Here is a 23793-nt window from a genome sequence, read left to right as displayed (position 1 = left end):
TCAGCCTCATGAATCAGATTCTTCTGGGCTGTTTTAAGGTCTCTGTAGGCCCTGCCAACTTTTATTTAAGAGACCTTCCATATGTCAGATCAAATGGATTTAAGCGCACTCACATTACTATTAATGTGTTTTTCCTTTATAATTTTTGAAAGTTTTTTTTGTGATTTGGTTTTCAAAGTATTTAATTCTGAATAAATATTTTTTCAAAGATTTTATTTATTTGAGAATGAGCGAGACAATAAAGGAGCAGTGAAGAGAGGCAGAGGGAGAAGCAGACTCCGCACTGAGCAGGGAGCCTGACCTGGGATGATGATCTGAGCTGGAGGCAGATGCTTAACTGACTGAGCCACCCAGGTGCCCCAGCTCTGAATAAATCTTAATTTATGTTCAGCTATGATGTCTTGGCAATCATTATGCAGCATCAGATATTCTGATTAAGTGAAAAAAAGTAATCTATAAATTATTTCCAATAGTACTTTTTGGATACCATATTTAGCAATTAATAAAGTTAATACATAGTATTTTGTTAAGAATATGATTACACATTTGTTAAAATTTCAACGTATCAGTTTTCTTTTTTGGAAAAAAACTGCTTGCCCCCCCTAGTATTTTCCCCCCCCCAACATATTTATAGGTCCTGGATACTGGACCTGTGATTCCTAATATATAACATATACATAGTTCTATGGGGAGAATTTGAAGAGGGTGGAATGATGGAATATTTTCTAGAACTTCCTAGAATATTTCTACAACAATTACCTTAGAACTTCTCTGAAAGGAAAAAAAAATTCTATTTTAGGGAGTGAGGATGTGTTACTTGAAGAGGTAGAGAACTTAAATTAACATTATGTTTCTCTATTATGTCTTGATTTAATCAGTATCTATATTCTTCCACACATAAAACAAAAGCATTATATATTGTGCTTTTACTTTGTCTTGAGAACTCTCATGTTGAAATCCCTTTTGATTTTTAAATAAAATGTTATTTTTATTTTTATGTTATGTATCCCCAATTATTTAGATTTAATGATAAGATATACTGACCAATGAGTGGATAAAGAAAATGTGCACCCACACACACGCACACACGCGCGTGCGTGCGCGCGCGCACACACACACACACACACACACACACACACACACACAATAGTATTCAGCTTAAGAAAGAAGGAAATCCTGCCATTTCTGACCATATGGACAAAACCGGAGAACATTATGCTAAGTAAAATAAACCAGACACATAAAGACAAATATTGTAAGATCTCACTTATATGTAGACTATTAAAAGAGAAAAAAACCCCAAACTCATAGTAACAGACTCTAGAATAGTGGTTACCAGAAGCTGGGGTGTATGGGAAAAGAGGAGATAAAAAAGAGAAAGAAAGTAGGATAGTGGTTGCCTAGGGCTGGAGGAAGGATGTCATGGGAAACTATTGTTTAATGGTACAGAGTTTCATTTTTGCAAAATGAGAAGAGTTCTGGAGATGCAAGGTGGGAATGGTGCACAACAATATTAATGCACTTTATACTATTGAACTGTACACTTAAAAGTGGTTAGGAGTAAGGTTTTATGTTATGTATATTTACTATAATAAAAAACAAAAAAGTACTGTGTTGTTATATATATAAAATTATATATATATATATATATTTTTTTTTTTTTTTTGCTGGATTTAGTTTGCTAATATTTTGTTTGGAACTTTTGCAGGTATGTTTATGAATGACACTAACCATCATTTTCCCCTTTCTTTCAATCCCTTTGTTGAATTTTGATTTTATAAATTGGCCTTAAGTAAAGAATTAACAATACATCTTGTATATCAGGAAAAGAAAAGATTTGCTGATGAATCTCTTGCTTTTTAAACTGTATTTCCTTGGGGCGCCTGGGGGGCTCAGTGGGTTGAGGCCTCTGCCTTCGGCTCGGGTCATGATCACGGGGTCCTGGGATCGAGCCCCACATCGGGCTCTCTGCTCGGCGGGGAGCCTGCTTCCTCCTCTCTCTCTGCCTGCCTCTCTGCCTACTTGCGATCTCTGTCTGTCAGATAAATGAATAAAATCTTTAAAAAAACAAAACAAAACTGTATTTCCTTTTGGATTTACCTTTTGCTCTGTGATTCTTTTATGGAAGGTGGATAAAATTCTGAGCATACAACATGGGTCCAAGGCTATAGATTTAAAATTACATTTTCATCAAACTATGACATTATTGCTCTGTGGTCTCTTACGTTCAGTGCTACTAATGAAATTCTGGTTGTCAATCTGATTTTTTAATTCTTGGTAGATCACATATATTTTCTTTGTAAGACTTTTAGGATATGCTTTATATCCTCAATACCTACAGAGGTAAATACTGATTGACTCATCCTGCTCAGTACTTGGTGGACTCTCTGAATCGGAAGATTTGGGTTTTCTTGAGATCTGGAAGATTTTTCTATTGTTTCTTTGATTTTATCCTTGCCTCAATTCTTTCTGTGCTCTTATTCTAGAACTACTATTAGGTGGCTATGAGAAATGCTGGCTCATCCTTTATGTCTCCTAACTCCTCGTTCATTTATTCTTTGTTTCACTTCTGCATTGAATCCTCAGAGAATTACCGGGGTTAATCCCTCAGCTCTATCATTTCCCTTTAACAGTACCCATTCTGATACTTAGTCCTTCTTTGGAGTCTCTCTTTATAATCACTCTTTTCATTTCTGAGAGCTCTGGTTTATTCTTTTTATTACGTCTCATTGTTATATCATAAAGTGGGATTTTCTCTTATTCTTTGGAAGATGTATTATTCTTTAAATTTTTTAAAAGATTTTATTTATTTAGTTTAGTGAGAAAGAGAGAGCACAAGTGGGAGGGGCAGAGGGAGAGGGAGAGAGAACCCAAGCGGACTCTGCTCTGAGCCAGAAGCCTTGAGGCAGGGTTCAATCTCCCAACTCTGAGATCATAACCCCACCGAAACCAAGAGTCAGATACTTAACCAACTATGCCACCCAGATCCCACTTATTCTTTAAAAATTTTTAATGACTTTATTGACATAGAATTCAAATGTCATAAAATTAATGTATGGAAAGTGTGCAATTTGATGGGTTTTAATACGTTCACAGAGTCATGCAACTATCACAATTATTTTGTGGTTGTTGGGGGGGCATATTCTATAGGTATCTGCTAGGTAGGGTTGGTTTAAAGTGTTACTCAAATTTCCTATGTCCTTGTTGATCTTCTGCCCACTCAGTCTAACCATTACTGAAAGTGGAGTATTAAAGGTTTTAGCTATTCCCACTGTCTATGTCTCTCTGCAGTTCTGTCTGGTTTTGCTTTACGTATTTTGGAGCTCTGTCTTTTGGTGTATGTATGTTTATCTTCCTGATGGATCAACCATTTTATCATTATAAAATGTCTTTTTCTGTCCCTAGTAGAAATTTTTGTTTTCAGGTATGTTTCATTTGATATTGGGGTAGTCACTCTAGCTCTCTTATTGCTGCTTTTTAGATGAACGATCTCATTTCATCCATTAATTTTCAACTTACTTCCATCTTTGAATCTAGATTATTCTTATTTAGACAGCATATAGTTAGATCATGTTTTCTTTAATTCAGTCTGGTAAATTCTACCTTTTGATTAGATTGCTTAATTCATTTACATTTAGTGTTAAGATTGATCTGTTGCTTTATATTTGCTGTCTTGCAGTCTTTCTTTTCTATGTCATATGTGTTTTTTACTTTCCTTTGTTACTCTTACTGTTTTCTTCTGCAGTAAGTGAAATTTTCTAGGATAATATTTCATTCCTTTACTGATTTTTTTTCACAGTATTTTATTTAATTATTTTATTAGTTGTTGTTTAAGGGCTCCTAATAATCTTAACTTCTCATAATCTTCCTAAAATTTATAATAATTTACTTCCAATGAGATGACAATGTTACTATTATATAATTCCTTTCCCAACTTTTGTGCTATTAATGTTATACTAATTAGATTTGTATATGCTTTAAACCCACACTACATTATTATAATTATCATTTTATATTATTTTATGTCTTTTAAAGATGCTGAGAGAAGGAAGGTATATAAGTGCCTATTTATAGTTTATTATATTAAGCTTATTATTTATTATTTCTGGTTCCCTTCAATTTTTCATATTTCCACCCGGTGTCATTGCCTGACTCTAACATAACTTTGCTCTCAACCATCATTTCTGTGTTATTATTGTCAAATATGTTACATTTCTATATGTTATAGCCCTAGCAATTCAATTTTTTTTACATATTGTTTTATACAATTGCTCTTTAAACTGTAAGAGAAGAAAGAAGAAACATGCAGCTATACTGCCTCTTCTAATTTCCTAGATAATTACATTTACCAGTATAGACTGAGATGATCATCTAATGTCATGTGTTTTCAGCCTAAAACTCTTCCTTTAGGATTTCTTCTGAGTCAAGTCTGCCATCAACCAGTTATCTTAGTTTCTGTTTATCTGGGAATATCTTTATTTCACCTTTGTTTTTGAGAGGTTGTTTTGCTGGATATCAGATTCTTAGTTTTCTTTCATCACTTGGAATCTGCCATCCCATTGCCTTCTGGTAGCCATTACTTCTGATGAGAAGTTAGCTATGAATACTACTGAGGTTCCTTCGTATTTCATGAGTCATTTTTCTCTTCCCGCTTTCTAGATTTTCTTTTTGTTTTTGTCTTTCAGCATTTGACCAGATGTATTTGAATATGGATCTCTTTGTATAGATCATACTTGGAGTTCATTGAGCTTAGACATTTAGATTAATGTTTTTCATTAAATGTGGAACATTTTTAGCCATTATTTCTTTGAATATTTTTCTTTTTCTTTTCCTCACTTTCTGGTACTTCCATTATAAAAATATTGTTTAATACTGTCCCATGATTCTCTGAAATTTTTTCATGTTTTTTTTTTTTTCATTTTTTTCCCTTTCTGTTCCTTGGATAGTGTCATCTCTATCAATCTTCCTTCAATTCACTGATCTTTGCTCTACCAACTCAAATCTATGGCTGAACCTCTTTAATAAATTTCTCATTTCAGTTATTGTATTCTTCCAGTCAAAATATCCTTTTTGTTTCTTTTTAAAAAATAAGTTCTCTTTATTGCTGTTCTCTGTTTGTTGAGACATTGTCATCATATCACCTTCTACTTCTTTTAGAATATTTTCCTTTAGTTCTTTGAACATATTTACAAAAGCTTCTTTTAAGTTTTTATCCACAAAATCTGGGTCCTCTCAAAAGCAATTTCTCTTGCCTGCTTTATTTTCCTATGTAGGGATCACATTTTCTTGTTTCTGTATATGTCTCAATTGTTTGTAGAAACTGGACAATTTCAGTAATATATTGTAGCAACTCTAGATGCTGATTTATATAACCTCTACCTTCCCTGGCCTTGTTTTAGTTGTTTTCTTATCTTGAACAATTTATTTCCACAACAGTGTGCTTGATGTAACATCAAGCACTCTTTGGAGGTGCTCAGTGTGCTTGATGTTACTCTTTGGAATAACATCTTGATCTTACTCTTCCGAGGACATGGACGGGCAGGTGCACATTTACCCTGACCCTTCTCCCCCAGGAGATAACAGTTGTTTTCACCCGGCTTTCATTTACTGTATCTTTCCCAACCTTACTGTTAGGTTTCTGGATGTTCTGTTTCTAGTGGCATCTTACTCAGCTTGCAGCCCAGACTAATTTCTCAGTAATAGGCCAATTGTTTCTGACAATAGCTTATGGCATATGTTGTTCCTCATTTTGATCCAGCCAGATTCAGGCCCCTTTCCAGGAGTACTTTTTGAGGGCAGTCTTTGAGACTTGCTCTGACCAGAATACAGTTCTTGTTAACTGTTTTTGTTGTTTTTTTCCCCTGATTTTCTTGATTTAACTCTAGTTTGTCTACTGTTTTGCTTGTGGGTATCATGGAGCTAAAGGTCTCTTCTTAATTACTTGCTACCAAAATCTCCATTATTTTTCAATAGCCCCATAAGATTGCACTTTTCTGTGTTCTATCCCAGATAACATTATTTCAATAAAGGAGGGCTACAGAATTTTCTGTTTTTATGATCTGCCTCTTCTTCCTGGGAAGAAACTTAGCTTTGCTGTGGAGCTTGTGACGGGGACAAAGGCCCACTTCTTTTGGAGTGACAACCTTACTCTAAAAGCAGAGGGATATGTAGGATAATAATCGTTGGACTACTTGCTTCTCTCAGTATGCAGCCCCTGCTCTACAAGTGACCAGGACAAGGGTGACTAGAGTGCATTTGGGGTAGAGATTCTGTCCAACAAATTGGGTCTGGGTAGAAGAGACCCCAGGACTCTCAGCTGCACCTGCCTGATATAGAGCTTCTGCAACACAGAGCTAAGAATAATAAGAAATACTGGCAGTCTTCTTCTCCAGGAATAATAAGAAATATTGGCAGTCTGCTTCTTCTGGAGAGAAACTATAGCTCTAGACTGAAATCTGTGAGGAAAGGAAGCCCTGTGTTCTTACCTACAGCCAACTGGAGTAGAGTACTATGGTGCTGAGCTGAGGGTCAGGGAGAGGGCAGATTGTGGCTCAAATGCCTTGATTCTCCCTGTTCTTACCAAGAGTTGATGTATTTTCTTGAATAAATATTTCTCCATTTGCTATATACCCCTAGGACACTTTTCAGGTACTTTAAGTCATTATTTTTTTATAATTTTCACTAGTTCCAGATGTTTTGCTAGAGTAGGATCCACAGAGCTCCTCATGGCTAATAATGCCATTCTGAACTATCATTCTTTTTTTAGAAACCTAGCTTGATTAACTATATTTGCCATGATACTTGTTCTTGTAATGATAATCCATCTTAGTCGTACAATGGAACCAACTGGGAATCTATAAAAAATGTTGATGCTTTGGGTGTAACCTAGATTTTTGTTTGTGGTGCAGTCTTGGCATCAAATTAAAAAAAAAATTCTTCAGGTTATTTTTATTTGCATTTCAGATTGAGGAACACTCTTATATGTGTTGAGTTTTATGCTGCTTTTTCATGGGCTTACTTTTTCTTGTTTTCTTGTGTTTTCCTTTGTACTTATTGTCCCTGTTTACTTGTTAAAGAATGCTGTTTCTGCTTAGTGTAAACTACTTCCATGATTGTGGGAGAAAATAAGGACATCTCTTGAATAAATATTCAAGAATATTCAATAAATATTCTGGACATTCCTGGCAAAAGTGTCCATCGTCTGGAGTGAGGCACCTTATTCGATATGGATATAATGAACAGTGTGGTCTCTTTGCTAAAAGGGCCTACATTGCTCTATTCAGGAAACAAACATTCTATTGATGAATCTTGTGAAATTCAGGATGGATAGGCCTGCCCAGGTACCTTGAGTGTTTCCCATAGAGACTTCTGCTCCTTACATTCTTTAATTCTAAATATGCAGAATTCTCAGAATATTTTATATAAATTGAGTCATACAATATGTGACTTTTTTTGTGTTGGCTTCTTTCACTTAACTTAATGTTTCTGAGGTTCATCCATGTTACATTTTGTTATCAGTTCTTCTTTCTTTTTCATGGTTAATATCCCATTGTATGTATATGCTATGACTATTTATCCATTTATCCATTGTTGGACATTTGGGCTCTTTCCAACTGTTGGCTATTGCTAAAAGTGATGATATGAATCTGTATGTGTATGTTTTTGTTTGAAAACAAAACAAAAACAAAAAACAATTCTTTGGGGTAGAATTTCTAGTTCACATGGTAATTCGATCTTTCAATTCTTCGGGGTGGAATTTCTAGCTCATATGGCAATTCTATCTTTAACTTTTTAAAAAACAGCCAAACTGTTGTCCACAGTGGCCAAATCATTTCATATTCCTTTCGGCAATGCACAAGCATTTCAATTTCTCCACAACTTTGGCAACACTTTTTATTTTTCATTATGGCCATGTCAGTGGGTATGAAGTAGTATCTTTTTATGGTTTTGATTAGCATTTCCCCAATGACTAATAATGTTGAGTAATTTTTCATGTGATTGTTGGCCATTTGGGTATCTTCTATGGAAAAATATCTATTTGAATACTGGTTTAGCCTGTTTGGGCTCTATAACAAAAATACCACAAACCAGGAGCTTATAAACAATAAATATTTATTTTTCATGATTCTAGAGGCTAGAAAATTCAAGTTTATGAAACCAAAAGAGTCAGTGTCTAGGGAAAGCCCACCTTCTAGATGGCTATCTTTTTGCTGTAGCCTCACATGATAGAATGGGTGAGGAAATTCTCTGGAACCTCTAATATAAGGACACTAATTCCATTCATGAAGGCTCTTCTCTCATGACCTAGTATTTCCCAAAGGCCTCTTGTGATGCCGTCACACTGGGGGTTAAGATTTCAACATATGGATTGCGGGGTGGGGGACACAAACATTCAGACCACAGCAAGCACTTTGCCCATTTTTTAACTGGGTTGTTTGTCTTTTTCTCATGAGGTTTCACAGGTTCCTAGCATATTCTGGACCTTTATCATAAGCTATACGATTTTCAATTTTTTTTTTTCACTCTGTAGGTTGTCTTTTCAATTTCTTGATAATGACTTTTGATGCACTTGCAGGTCGGGTAAGACTGCCTAGAAAAGCTCTCATCTTGGCTAAGACCTGAAGCCTGAGTTAGCAGGAAAAGAAAGAGTTGGGGAATGGTGCCCCAGTACCCTGGGGAGATGGTGTGTAGAAATGGAAAAAGAGAGTCAGTGGATCTCAGTTGAGCACCCCATCAGATAATACTAGGGAATATTCTGGAGAAGAAGCATTTTGTGAGGTGAATCTTCAAGGGTAAATAGGAATTTGCAGGGGCTCCTGGGTGGCTCAGTGGGTTAAGCCTCTGCCTTCGGCTCAGGTCATGATCTCAGGGTCCTGGGATCGAGCCCCGCATCGGGCTCTCTGCTCGGCAGGGAGCCTGCTTCCTCCTCTCTCTCTCTCTCTCTCTCTCTCTGCCTGCCTCTCTGCCTACTTGTGATCTCCGTCTGTCAAATAAATAAAGAAAATCTTTAAAAAAAAAAATAGGAATTTGCATAGTAGATAAGGGAGGACCTGCCTAAGCCAAGAATTACAGATAGATAGACAAGGGCAAAGACTAGCAAATGTTTCTATCTGCTCAGCTTTCTGATAATTCTGAAGAGTTGCTACTCATTACACCTTGTAATTATTTTGAAACTAAACTTAGAAATCATATCATTTCATCCAGAAATATTGCAATATGTAGTTCTAAAAATAAGAACTTTGGGCTGCCTGTGTGGCTCAGTTAGTTAAGCGTCTGCCTTTGGCGCAGCTCATGATCCCGGAGTCCTGGGATGGAGTCCCACATCTGGTTCTTTGCTCAGCAGGGAGCCTGCTTCTGCCTCTGCCTGCTGTTCTCCCTGCTTGTGCTTGGTCTCTTTTCCCTCTCTCTCTTTGACAAATAAATAAATAAAATCTTTAAACAATAATAAAAATAAGAACTTTTACTTATTTTCTACTTTTTAAAGATTTATTTCTTTGGGGGGGAGCAAGCATGTGAACAAGCGGGGGGAGGGGCAGAGGCAGAGTGAGAATCTTAAGTAGGCTCCCTGCTGAGCACAAAGCCCAACACTGGCTCCATCTCACCACCCTGAGATGGAGACCTGAGCTGCTGAAACCAAGAGTTAGACGTCTAACTATGTCACCCAGGTGCCCTGATTTCTGGCTTTCAGTAGCATAATTCAGAAAACTGGAACACTTAGTACATGCCCACTCTACTATTTTACGACTTTATTATGTTTTTCTATCACTTAGATGTTCCTTCTTTTCTTCTTATTTTATCGTTAAAATGTATTATTCATTTATATTTTCCCGTTATTAATTTAGAACTGGTATTGTGATTTTCAGTTTCACTAATAGTCACCCTACTCCTGAAATTCAAACATACTCTCTAGTATTAAATAAGTATGAAATCATGATATGCTGATTTGCAGAAAGATGTCAGTGTGCGGACTGAAAGAGCTCAAAATCAGAGTAATTTCCCTCTATTTCTTTTATCAGTGTCTTCCCATTTCTGTTCCTTTTATTCTTCCTGGAGATTTTAGTATTTGCATGATTGGTTACCAGGATCTATCCTCATGTATATCTGCTCTGTGATCCCCCCATTTTTGGTTTATTCATTTAAAAAAAAATTGTTTGAGAGAGAGCACATGCATGCCCACAGCGTGGGAGGGACAGAGGGAGAAGGAGAGGGAGAAGTAGAATCTTAAGCAGGCTCCACGCTCAGCACCGAGCCTAGCTTGGGACTCCATTCGTGATCCTGAAGTCATGACCTGAGCTGAAATCAAGAGTCAGTAGCTTAACTGACTGAGCTCCCCAGGCACCCCTCATTAAATTTTTTAATGCGAAAATCAGCAATTCCATCTTGCAGTAGGATCTCCTTAAGTGTGCATATTATTGCCATTATTATTTTTGTTAATATTATCGTCTGTCTCATCCAGCAAGTCTATTTCATGAGAGGCTTCCTAGCCTCGGTATTCTTGCTATGATCCTCCTTTTGATTTTTAGATCCTTTTATGTGTGTCTTTAATATCTGTCTACGGTTTGATATATCTCAAGGTTCACAACAAGCCATCAGGGTCTATTAAACAGTGACTGACAGACACGTATGAAAAACAGCAATCTGTGCTCTGGTTCTGGCCATCTTTTGGGGCTGTTGTCCCACTAAAGAAGAGGATCAGAATTGGAAAATAAAATCAGGAACAACAGACTACTTCTTAACATGATTACTATTTTAATAGGGAGTTTAGCTCATTTGCCCATTTGTCTTTATTTTCTTTTGTTACATAAGCAGTGATTTACTTTCTCTAATCTTTTGGCATGACGTACAAAGTAAAAGTATCATTCCTAAACTATGCCTGTGGTTGCATTTGAGTTTTACAAATATATATATTTAATCCTACCTTTTTTTTAATTACCAAGGCATCCAATTCTGTTTAGAAAGAGTATATCTGATAATTAGGGGAGACGGTCTCTGGAATCAGACTCCTTGTGTTTGAATATGGTATCCATCACTTCCTAGCTGTGTGACTTTTTATCATCTATAAAGGGGATATAAACCTCAGAGTGTTGTTCTATGGATGGAGTGTAATAACACAGGCAAAGAACCTAGGCCATGGAAGGACACCAGCACACAGTAAATACTCAGGAAACATAATAGTTACAGCCATGATTTATTCTCCATTCCTTTTATATAGAATTTTTTTCCTACATTGAGTTTTTCCTTATGATACTGAGTGTGGAGCACATTTTAAATTCACAAAACACTTTTGGTCATAAATCTAGTTAGGTAGAGCTCTAACACCGAGTGTGCATGGAAACTAAACCCAACAAAACACTCTTACTTTGCTATACATCTGCTTCTTTTTAGAAGCTTCTTGCTGTCTCTTGATGTTGCTGTTCTTGATTCTGTTCATTTCCTAGTCAGCTGGGTTGAACAACCAAATAATTTTCTCAGGAAAAGGCCTGTATGTTTAAATGTTTGAATATGAAAATATCTTTCATTGATTTCACATTAATTATAATTTAATTACAATGATTATACATTTTTTTCTTTTTGGAATCTTGAAAAGTTTATTTTTCTTTTCCTTTAAATTAAAAAAAAATTTAAATATAACTACAGAATCCATTTTCTCCCCTATCTGCAACATTGTCCATTATTTACATGAAATCGGGAATCCTTTTAATCTATATACGTTCAAATATTTGTTTAACCAAGGCCATTTTCCTTAATTGCTATATTTTACCATTTTTTCTTTCTATTTTCTGCTCCTGCCTCTTCTGGAATACCTATAATTCTCAAATGATCTCTTGCTTTTCTATCTTTCACATAAAACATCTTACCATTTTTAATCTGAGAACTAAATATCCCCTATAAATTCAACATTTTCTCTGAATGTTTTCATCTTTTTGTTGACTAAACCATGTTGTCCCCTGAGATCAAGTTCTCCTGTGTGTCTTCTGCAGCATGCACACATCAATACCAGAAGGTGAGGGGTCTCCCTGCTTGCCATTACTTCCAAACAATCCATCCCCTTTCCACGGAAACAAAGACTAAAACAAAAACAAGGCTAACCCAAATCTCTTCTTTGAAACTTAGGCTGTCTACCTACACCATTCTCTGTTCCTGTTTGTTGTGTAATCTACTGACTATTATTCCCCCTTATTGAGTGAAGAGATTGATTCTAGATTTAGATTTTCCAGTCACATTTATGAGATGGGTTTTTTTGTTTTTGTTTTTTATTTTTATTTATTTATTTATTTTGTCTTGTTTCTTTCATGATTTCCTTTTAGTCTTTGGCTTTTAACAGTTGGATTCTGATGTATCTAGGAGTGGATCTCTTTGCATTTCTCCTACTTTGAGTTCATCATGCCTTTTAATGTTTAGATTAGTATTTGCATTGCGTTGAGATGTTTTCAGTCATTATTTTCTCAAATAACTTTTCTGCCCCTTTCTCTCTCATCTTTCTTTCTGGGACTCCTATTGCATGTATATTGGGATGGTTTATTCTTTCAAAAACTCCCTGTTGCACTTATGATAATGATTAATATATATATATATAAATATATATATATAAAAAATAATATATTTTATGATGGTCTATGAATGTTCTATAGGATTTGACTCCTATATGCATTTTCAACTTTATTTTGTCAATGTCTTTTTTTCTCTCCTATCATGCTTGTGAAGCACCTAAATGGCTTCACAATAACTCCTAGATCAAAATTTATGAAGGAAGGAATATGTGTCTGACAGACTTCACAGTTGCTATTATCTGTGCCTTACATAATCCTTTCTTATTCTTTATGTGGATCTTTTATCTTATTCCCATGATAGAGGCTATTCTCAGAGAGGCTTTCCCTGCCTATCTTATCTATCTTAGCTTCTCTCCTGCCCAAATATTCTCTACTACAACATCCAATTTATTTCCCCCATGACACTTCTAAAAACCTGCAATTTTTTGTTTATTATTTGTTTTCTTATACCTGTCTACTCTCTCATTAGAATATAAGCACCATGAGTTGGAACCAAATCCATCTTATTTATTCTTGCATTTCCAGTGTCTATTACAGTGTCTAACATATAGTAAATGCTCATGAAATAAATGTTTGTTGTAAAAAAAATTAAAATCTTTGGTTGTTAACTCTGAATTCTGGAAGATTCTCAAATGTATGTTCTAGCTTGTTGATCCAAGGCCGATTTTAATTTTGCTATTGAAATTGGGGTTTCTTTACATTCTGATTTTTTTTTTTAAGTTAAAAAGTTAAAGTGCTTCTGTATGTGCTGTTATTTCAATATATTTGCTCTTTATGGATCCTGATCCAGTTTCTTAATGTGTATTTTTAGGTCACAAAGAAAATGCCTTGTCATTTTTTAAAAATTTGTCTTACCAAGTTAGTGCCAAAAGTCTGCTTTTCTAGGTCGTTGTTCTCCCCCAGTGGTGAGCTCTCCTTTCCCCCTGGGGCATTTGGCATTATCTGGAGACATTTTTGGTTGTCACACCTGGGATGGGGTGCTGCTGGCACCTGGTGTATCCAGGATCAGGGTTGCGTCTCAACCTCCCAAAGTGCACAGGACAGTTCCTCACAACAAAGAATTTTGTGATCTAAAATGTCAGTAATGCCCAGGTGGAGAAATTCTGCTCTAGGTAATATAGGGGAGAAAATAATGTGTTAAATAAAGCTACAGGAAGGCAGTCAGCAAAATCTAGAAAATAGGAAACTCAACATAGGATGCAAGGAGATTGCAAGGGAAAAAGAAAAATAAGAAGGGAAGAAGGGAGAGATGGAAGGAAAGAGAGAGAGAGAGATTATACTTACAGATGAAAAGAAACAAGAGATATGTCAACCAGCTTCAATGAATAACTTTATTTTGAAAGTGATTTGAAAAAAAAAATCATAAAAAATGAAACAACTTGGGAGACAATTGGGGAAACTGGAACATTGGATATTTCGTGATAATAAAAAATTTAGGTGTACTAATTTAGGGTGTAAAAGATTTAATTATATTTTACAAAAGACCTCATATTTTAGAGATATGTACCAAAATGTTTATGGATGAAATGATATGATATCTAAGATCTGCTTCAAAAATAATCCAGTGAGATTGAAGAAAATGGGTAGAGGGCATAGATAAAAAGAAAAGAATTGGTCATGCGTTAACAACTGTTAAATCTGATTTATTAATTCTATCTGTATTAGTTTTAGTTACAAACTTAGTGGATTAAAAGCACACACAACTATTATCTCACATTTTCTGTGCTCTAGGAGTTCAGGTTAGATGGGTCCCCTGCTTTGTGTCTCATGGGCTGCAATCAAAATGTCAATCAAGCTTGCACTCTTATCTGAGATTCAGAGAAGGAAGAGTCTGCTTCTAAGCTTACTCAGATTGTCGACAGAATTCTGTTCCTTATGGTTTTAGGATTGAGGGCTTCAGTTTCTTATTAGCTATTGGCCAGGAGCCATGCTCAACTACTAGTTACCACTCACAATTCCAATCATGTCAGGTTACCCAGGATGTGCTCTTGCTTCTGAAAAGCCCACAAAGGAGAGAGAGTGCAAAATGAAAGGAGGCTATGGGGCACACCAAATTCTACTGGCAGGAAGTAGGCTAACAAAACTACTCAGCTGTAAACCATGATACCTTTCATGGAAAAGGACAGGTGACTCTGAAAAGAGAGCCAAAGCTCCAGAGGAAGGAATCAAGAGCCACAAAGGAATTATTCCCAAGCACCGAAATTTAATTAAGAAACTAAGTATTTGCTTGGCTAGATTTCAGAATTGCTATGGAGCAGTGACTTCTTTGTATCTTCTATTTTACTTTATGAAATGGGACTGTTTATAGCCACTATCCTATTCCTGCCTAACCATTAAATATTGTAAGGGACAGATATTTTGTCTGTTTAGTTTTACAGATCCACAGATCAAGAGGCATTATAGAATTTCAGGAGACCAAAGAGTCTCATCCATACCCTAGACTTAGATTATGGCTTCTGAACAGATATTATAATGAGACAATATCTGGGGGCAGGGAGGGGTGGCATCCTTGGAAAAGAATGAATCTATTTTACCGGTGACAGGAAAAGGAGTCACTAGGGACCAGAGGGCAGCCTGAAGCAGGCTGCCTTGTGAGATGGCTTTCCATATCCCCACTTACTAATGTTCATGGCTTTGTGGGATCCCCCCTTTGAATGTGGACAAGAACTGTAACTTGCTTCTAACCAATAGGATATGGAAAAGGTGAGGGATGCATGTGACTGCAGGTACATGATTATGTGATTACATTATACAAGATGATAACTCTCATCTTGTTGGGATCTTTCTCTCCAAAGCCACTTTGGAGAACTTGACATGGCAGAAACAGCAGATAGCCATGAAAAGTGAAGAGTGGCCTCTGATCAAGGGACAGCAAGAAGCTGAAGCTCTCAGTCCTACAACCACAAGGAACTGAATCTTGTCAACAACTCGAGTGAGCTTAGAAAAGGAAGCACAACTCTGGATGATACGTTGATGCTGGTCTTGTGAGACACAGAGCAGACGGCCTACTTAAGTCATGTCTGAATTCCATAAAAACTATAAGCTAAAAAATGCATGTTGATTTAAGCCATTACATTTGTGGTAATATTGTTTTACAGCAATAAATAGCTAACACACTATGCTTATTGTTTTTATGTATTTTGAAATATTTATAATAAATAAGTTAAAAACATTTCTTTTTTTTTACTTTTAAGGACCTTATTCCATCTACTTTGTGTTAGCTTTTTACAGGCTTTATTTATTTTTTTAATTTTGTTTGCCAACTCTTTCTTGGGAAGGGGTCCCTCCAGGCCCTGGGATTACTCTCAGAGTGGACAAATGCTCTAAATCAGTTCTCGGTTCCCATAAATGTTAGAAGCTCCATCTATTCCCACTGCAGTCTATTTCATGACTTTAATGTCGGTCTTCACAACCTGTTGAATGTGATGCCCCATAATTGTTTGTGTATTGTGACTGCAGATCCTAGGCAGGGATCTTGTCCAGATTCTCTGGTCTCATGACAGCCAGAGATTTCAGTACAGTTTATAGGGTTCCTTTGTACAATATAGTACATGAAAAAATCATCCCCAGCACCTGCTATGCCCAGTATGCTTTTTTGTTTTGCCACTGCTTACAATACTTTCCCTTAGGTGACTAAATTGTCCCAGGATATAAACTTTCTATACCTGCACATGATACTCAACTTCTTGCAGTGATATCCAGGAATGTTAGTCTCTAAATGGAGATAACAACAACAACAAAAAAAGGCTGCCAGCGTGGGAGAAAGGCTGAATGGGATGGGAGAGCAGAAAATGACCGTGATTTTGCCTGACCCACAGTTCCTAAGCATTTGTTGAGTGGGTTTCTGTCTGCCTGAGTAGGACACACTTTCACCTTCTGGATTGGGGAAAGTTTTTGTTACCTTCTTTGGGGCCTTCTGTCCAGTTCTGATTCAGAGGGTGGAGTATATGTTGTGTAATCCAAGAACATGCATTTCATTCCATTCTCATGGGTAATTCATTCAGTGGAAATTCTCCCTGTACTTTGGACTATGGTCTTCTCTTATTTTTTATTTACAGAACTGTCATTACTTTGTCTTTTTGTTTAAAGTTGTGGATATTTTAATTTAATGGGAAATTCAAAAAGGCTTTATTAGATACGGTGTCTGCTACTATCTTAACTTACAAACCTTAGACCCTTTTTTGGTTTTAATGAAAGACTGTGGGATTGGGAGAGGACATTAACCTTTTAGATGACGTTTGTATTGAATCTAGGCTTGTGTTTATCACTTTTTTCAATCTTCTCTTACTTTAAAAAGGTATAAAGGAAAGAGCATTTCCTGAATATTGAGTATGTCATATATGCCAGATATGGCACAAGGCATTGTCACACACAATTTTGCATTTAATCTTGACAAAAACCCTATGAGTAATGTTTTTCCTTTTAAATGAGGGAACTAAGTCTTACAAGATGTAAAACATTTTTCATAAATGCATATGTTGAAAATACAATTTAAACCAAAGTCGTTTGACTTCAGGTGTTGTAGTCAAGAAATTCAACGTACCTGTTATGTGGGCAAACTTGAGTTAATTTATCTGCTCTCACACTTATTAGTTGTGGGTACCATCTTGCCTTGTACATGGTGGGTTTTATGAGTATCCTGGGTCTTTGAAATGGGATTATTTAATGGAATTAACTGGACAGGCCTGCTGAACTACATTTGGCTTACTCAGATGAGCTCCATGTAACCTGGGTACCTGCCAATAGTGCTTCCTCCTTTTGGACACAATAAGGTTGGTGGCCACGTTATCTTTCTTGGTGCTGATATATTTTGGCCAACCCAGATTCTGGAGCATAGTTGACTTGGTCAGGTGGCAATGTATTTCTGACCTTCTCATGTCTGGCAAGGCTCTGCCTTCTCCCTTTGTAGCATGTCCCATGCTTGTTTCCATGTGACCTCTCACTCCCCCTCAGGCACAGTTGCTTTATCATCTGAGGCTCAAACTAGGAGTCTGTCTGTATTTTCTTGTTCTCCTTTTTCAGCAAGTTCTCTCTTAAGGTTCAGTCCTACTTTTCTTCTTTTGGGGTTCTTCGAGTCTTGCTTACTTTCCTATCTGGGTAATCACTCTTCATGTCTTTTTCCAGCCATATTTCCAGAAATACTTAAATCGAACCATATCCTAGCTATATGTTTTCCTCCATTTCTAGGGGAAAAACCATTTTAAAAAAATAGCAAAGTCTATTAATCTGAAGCTTTCCACAATGGCTCCATCTGATGCCATAAGTATTTGTACTATTTCTGTGTCAGCACAATTCTCAAGGGGTAGGCATCACTTGTATAAGCTGTCTTTAAGAGACTTTTGGCCTTTGTTTTAATGAGGATTTCAGTTATCTTTCTTCTACCCTTGTCCAAATGCAGATTGTACCTACAATATGGGTGAGGCCTTCATTTCTTGTTGTTTGTTCCATAATAAAGTCCTCTTCTTTTCTGTGGGTAAAGTTGAACTATAGATCTCCAAGATTCACATGTGTAATTAACACATGGTGGATCAAAAGCAGACTAGCCACCCCATTTTGGGATCAATCCTGCTTTGGCCGAAGATGAAGGTCAATACTTAATATTCCAAGACTACATATATTATCTTTATATTCCATTTTTATATCAATTTATATATATTGTCTGAATATTCCTATATTCCCCTATTGGTTTACAGAACTGATCGCTTCTCGGCCTTTTGGCTAAGATCAAGTGTAGTATCTGTTCTTATCGGTTTACAGAACTGGCCGAGAAGCACAGCAGAGGGTATCAGACTGTTAAGCTCACTAATACACGGGTTGGTAAACTTCTCTATAAGAGGCCAGATAGTAAATATTTTAGGTTTGTGGGCTTTATGGTCTTTATCACAACCATTCAATTTTGCCACTGTAGTATGAAAGTGGTGATAGATTATATGTAAATGAATAGGCATAGCTGTGCCCCAATAAAAAAAAAAAAAATTTTTTTTAACACAAATATAGGAAGCAGGCCATATTTGACCTGAGGTCATTGTTCGCCACCCCCTGTTCTAATGCCTGGACAACTGGACACAGAAGCTATTCTGAAGTGAATTTTCAAAAGAACTAAAGAAAGCAGTCAAGGTCAAAGATGTACATTTCCCTTCCCTTCCCTTCCAATCATGCTCTGTCAAATGCCTCTAAGCATGTCTTTTGTTGTTATTATTCTTAATTTTTTTTGTCTTCATCTATAATTCCAATTTCCTATCTTCTTTTTTCAAAATCCATGGTCCATTGTACCAGATATTGGGATCATGGTGGGAGAGACCAGTAATAATACCCTTTCTCCCTATTCAAGTTCAGAACCATTTGAGAAATAAAGCAAGGAAGTTCACATGTGGGACAATTTTTTTTTTTTTTTTCTGTTGCTGTGAAAGACCAGCTTGGAGGCTGTGAGTTTCCCAGCACAGAGTCCCAAACTTGGGCATTCTTATGAGCCTAGAACCATTGCTTCCTGTGGACAGCTTGCATTCAAGAGAAACCAAGAAGGAAGGGCTCTGTTACTTTTTTCTTTCCACATTTCCCTATCAGGTAAGTAATTCCATCTAGCTTGGGCAGGACTGAGGGAAGAAGACAAAAAGGTCTAGAAGTGCTGTGCCAATTGAGGTTTTCTCCAAAGGGGAAAGAAGTATTCTTCAACAAATAATGTTAGCCCCATCTGTGAGTTTGAAAGGACTGTTTTGTGTTGACTTGAAGAGGCAACAGAGAATACAGTAACAGATGAAGAAAGCAGCAGGATTCTTAGGTTCAATGACATTCACACAACTATTTAAAATCTTCATGCTTTAAATAGTGGTCCTGCTCTGCTGCTCCCCAAAGGATGTGGGAAAGTCAAGAGAACATTCTCAAAATAATTTGTTTGATGAAGTTCCAGGTTTCTTATCACTATAATAATTTCTTCTGTAATAACCCAAAAGCCAGAACAGCTTACAGAGACCTGCTCACAGGTCTGCAACATCATGACTGGCAACTCCTTCTTTTTCCTTCCATCAGAACCATGATGGTCAAATAGAAGTCCTCAATAAATATTGTTTAAACAAATGAATAAATACAACCTTCTAAAGTCTTGATTTCCTATCCTCATTGTCTTGTTTAAATAGTTAGGAGCAAGCCTCTCTTTAAGAGTATCTGCCCATTCTCTTAAAAAAACCTCCTCTTCAGCTCATAGAAATTTAGATTCATCTTACTATCTTTCTTTTCTAACTCATTGCTCTTGGGGGAAAAAAAAAAAAAAAAGTGGGAAAGGAACAGTATCTGATGCATGAGACCTAACCAGAGGTGATGGTATAACTGAAAACAGTTGATAATTTTTATAACAAAGAGGCATCTCCTAATTTGCTGCTAATTTATATTTGGAAATTGATGTTGTCTCTGAGGTCTTTAATGAGGTCAGGAAAATATAGAAGCTCCTTTAAAAAGGGAAAATGAAATAAAAAATAAGTTTCATATTTTCCTTGGTCTGTTGCTTAAGAAGGTTACTGTAGGAAATGTAAATAGACCACAGGAAGCTTTAGAAACTCAGCTCCTTGATTGGAAAAATGGAAATTCTGTTTTTTATGGAAATAAAGTAATTCTATGAAAATACAAAATACAGTTGGTTATCATTTTAAAAAGGTTAGTCTTTTGGATTATGGTTTCTTTGATATAGCACAACTCTGGCACAGGCTATTCCAAGTATATTTCTGAAAGCAAAATAAATGGAAAACTGTTTTCTCTCTTCATTAATGTCTTGCTGTGTTCTATTTGTGGAATGCCAAGAGAAGGAGCACACAGAGTTTCCCTGGATCATTTTCAGAAAAAGAAGGATGAATGGGGTAAGGGAGTAGACCCCGGAAGAAAAGAGTCACTCAACTTGAAGAAATAATGCTTCCCCAGGCTTACAGCACATTTAGATCCTCTAATAGTGAAAAAAAAAAAAAAAAAAAAAAACAACAAAAAAAAACCACCTTTCCTTGACCTTTGGTACCATTCCTCTTAAATAAAAAGTATCCAAAAGAACATGGCAAGTGGAGAATATTTTGTTTGTTTGTTTACTTAGTAACTATAAAGTCCTCATGACCCTAGCAGGCTTATAAATTATTCTTTTTGGATTATTTTTTTTTCATTTCCCCTCCAAACACACATTTCCTGTCCTCTCCATTTGCTTGAACGTTGTACCATCTCTTGGTAAAATTCAACTCAACTCCTTCTCTTTCTCTCTCTCTCTCTCTCTCTCTCGTTTAAGATTTTATTTACTTATTTGTCAGAGAAAGAGAGAAAACACGAGAGGGCGGAGGGTCAGAGGGAGAAGCAGGCTCCCCGCTGAACAGGGAGTCCGATGTGGGGTTCCATCCCAGGATCCTGGGATCATGACCTGAGCGGAAGACAGATACTTAACTGACTGAGCCACCCAGGCATCCCTGAACTCCTTTTCTTTCTTTAAATAAACTTTAGTGTGAAAACTGTAATATCTTGAAGAAGTAACATTTAAATAGTTACCCATATTTTTTAATCAATATTTTTAAAAGATTTTATCTATTTGTTTGAGAGAGAGAAAGAGAGAGAGTGAGCACGAGTGGAGGGCAGAGACAGAGAGAGAGGGAGAAGCAAACCCCCAATGAACAGAGAGCCCTAAGCGGGCTCCGTCCCAGGACCCTAAGATCATGACCTGAGCCAAAAGCAGATGCTTAACCGACTGAGCCACCCAGGCACCCCTAATCAATATATTTTTTTAAGATTTTATTTATTTATTTGACAGAGAGAGAGAGAGAGAGATCACAAGTAGGCAGAGAGGCAGGCAGAGAGAGAGAGGGAGGGAAGCAGGCTTCCTGCTGAGAAGAGAGCCCAATGCGGGGCTCGATTCCAGGACCCTGAGATCATGATCTGAGCCAAAGGCAGAAACTTAACCCACTGAGCCACCCAGGCGCCCCTCAATATTTTTGATCAAGGACTCTATGCCAGGACCTGGGGACACAGGGGAGAGTAAATCAAATGTTGTCTCTGTCCCGATGGGGCTTACTGGCTTTCTGGAACATCTAGAGTGAAAGTCAGCAAAGTACACCTCATGGGACAGATCTGGCTCATTGCCATATTTTGCAAATAAAGTTTTACTGGAACAGAGTCATGCTCATTCAGTTACAAAATATATATGGCTGCTTTTGTGCTACCATAATAAATAGCTGCAATTTATCCACTGGGTTGGCAAAACCTAGAATAGTTACCACTGGGTCCTTTACGAAAAATGTTGTCAACTGTTGCTCAGGAAGAAAAACTAGTTCCTATTATACATAGAGGTAAGAAAGAGAAAGTCATTAAAGGATTTAAGGGTATATCAGATCTTCCCAGTTGACCCCCAATATTCACTTCATACTCTTTTTTCTTTAAAAAATACACCCCATTTTCAATTGGGCATATATCACCTGGAACATAGACTGTATTCCCCAGTCTTCTTTGCAGATAGAGATGAACTTGCTTTTCAGATCTGGCCTAAGGGTTGTAAACAGAAGTATTATGTGCACTTTTTGAAAGTTTCCATAAAGGAGAAAATGGATCCTTTATGGATCCTTTATGGACCCTGCTGGTTACAGTGCAATTATGGTGGCTTGTACTTGAACAGCAATCTGGGACCATGAAACCCAGAAATAGTGACACAGCAGGAGAAAAGGCTCTGATTTATGGAGCCAATCATGCCAATTTTGGACTACCTCCCATTGAATTTCATTTTTGTGAAATTTATGTGAAGGAGAAATAAACTACTATAGTTATGCTAATGCTATTTTGACTTTTCTGTCAAATGCAACTAAACTCTAGAAGAATTTCTATCTAATATATCTGGTACCCTGTTTCTATTCCCGCTCTTTGGTGTAAACCTGTGATTTTTTTTAACCTTTTTAATGAGGTGTACTACACATATAGAGGCATGTCCATCATGTTTATGGTTCAATAAATTTTTTCAAACTGAACACAGAAGCATAACCAGTAGCTAAATAAGAAATAGAATATTTCCACCACCTCAAAATGCCCTTGGTCCTCCTTCCAATAGCTATCCTCACTTACGAATAAATACTTTCCTGATTTCTAATTGCATTGATTACCTTTTCTTGTTTTAATTTATTAGACAGATGGATTCACACAATAAGTAGTCTCCTATATCTGGTTTCTTGTGTTCAATATTATGTTTGTGACTTTCATTCATATGGTAGAATATAGGTTGATAATTCATTCCCCCTGCTACATAGTATTTCTTTTTGTGACTATACTATAACTTATTTGTCCATTCCACATTTGATGGGCATTTGAGTAGTTTCTAGTTTTTTTATTATTACAAACATTTTCGTACATGTCTCTTAATGAACGAGCATACACATCTCTTGGTATATACCTAGGAATGGAATCACAGGGTACCCATAGGTTCAACTATAAAAGATACTGCAAACAGTTTTCCAAAGCAACTGAACCAAGTTGCACTCCCACCAACAATATGTGAAAGTTTTGATTGCTTTAAATTCTTGCTAACACTTGAGATTTTCCTTCTTTTCCATTTCAGAAATCTTCATTGTATATAGAAGTACTACATTGAGTTTTTATTTGCATCTTTTTCATGACTGATTGTATTATTTATCTATGCCACAATAGTGCTTCATAACAGGCAACCACAAAATGTCAGTGGCATTTCGCAGTAACCATGTGCTGATCCCAAGAATAGAGTCAGCTGGGGGGCTGGTTTGGCGGGTCTGCTGTTCTTGGCTGGGATTGTTCACATACCTGTGGGTATCAGCTGACTATCATCTGATTTAGGCTGACTGCAGCTGGTGTGACTGGGGTTACTCATCTCTCTTCTACACATCTCTCAATCTGCATCCAGCAGGCTCGCCCCAGGATTCTTATGGATATGGCACAGGTGCAAAAGCAAACAAGCCCAATTGTGCAAGTGCTTTTCAAAACTTTGTTTGCATGACATTTGCTAATATTCCATTGGTCAAAGTGAGTCACACAGTCTAGCTCAGATTCGGAGTCAGTCAGTACTACAAAGTCACATGGCAAAGGGAGCAGAGACAGGATGGAAGAAGTGAGCCATGCTTGCAATGTTTTACACTAAATGAAGTTCGGTACCTTTCAGATTCTTATTGGCCATTTGGGGATCTTCTATGACATGGCTGCTCGAGTCCTTCCCATTTCTCTTTTGGGTTGTCAGTCTTCATATTGAGATGTATAGGTTTTTGTGTTTCTA

The 23793-nt window shown here is 36.8% G+C and overlaps 1 pseudogene across 1 annotated transcript in view; it reads right to left on the bottom strand.

Moving 5' to 3' along the window:
• The window catches only part of LOC308347077 (glycogenin-1-like), a 53568-nt pseudogene extending 30159 nt beyond the window's left edge, over positions 1-23409 (bottom strand). The window contains exon 1 of the transcript in view: positions 23328-23409. The product of the transcript in view is annotated as a glycogenin-1-like (transcript). The remainder of the gene's footprint in view (positions 1-23327) is intronic.
• Between the last annotated feature and the right edge of the window lie 384 nt (positions 23410-23793).

The sequence above is a fragment of the Martes martes genome (genome assembly GCF_963455335.1).
Source record: "Martes martes genome assembly, chromosome: 8".
Classification (NCBI taxonomy): domain Eukaryota; kingdom Metazoa; phylum Chordata; class Mammalia; order Carnivora; family Mustelidae; genus Martes; species Martes martes.
Note: the sequence above shows the minus strand (reverse complement) of the source record. Positions and strands in the feature narration are given on the sequence as shown.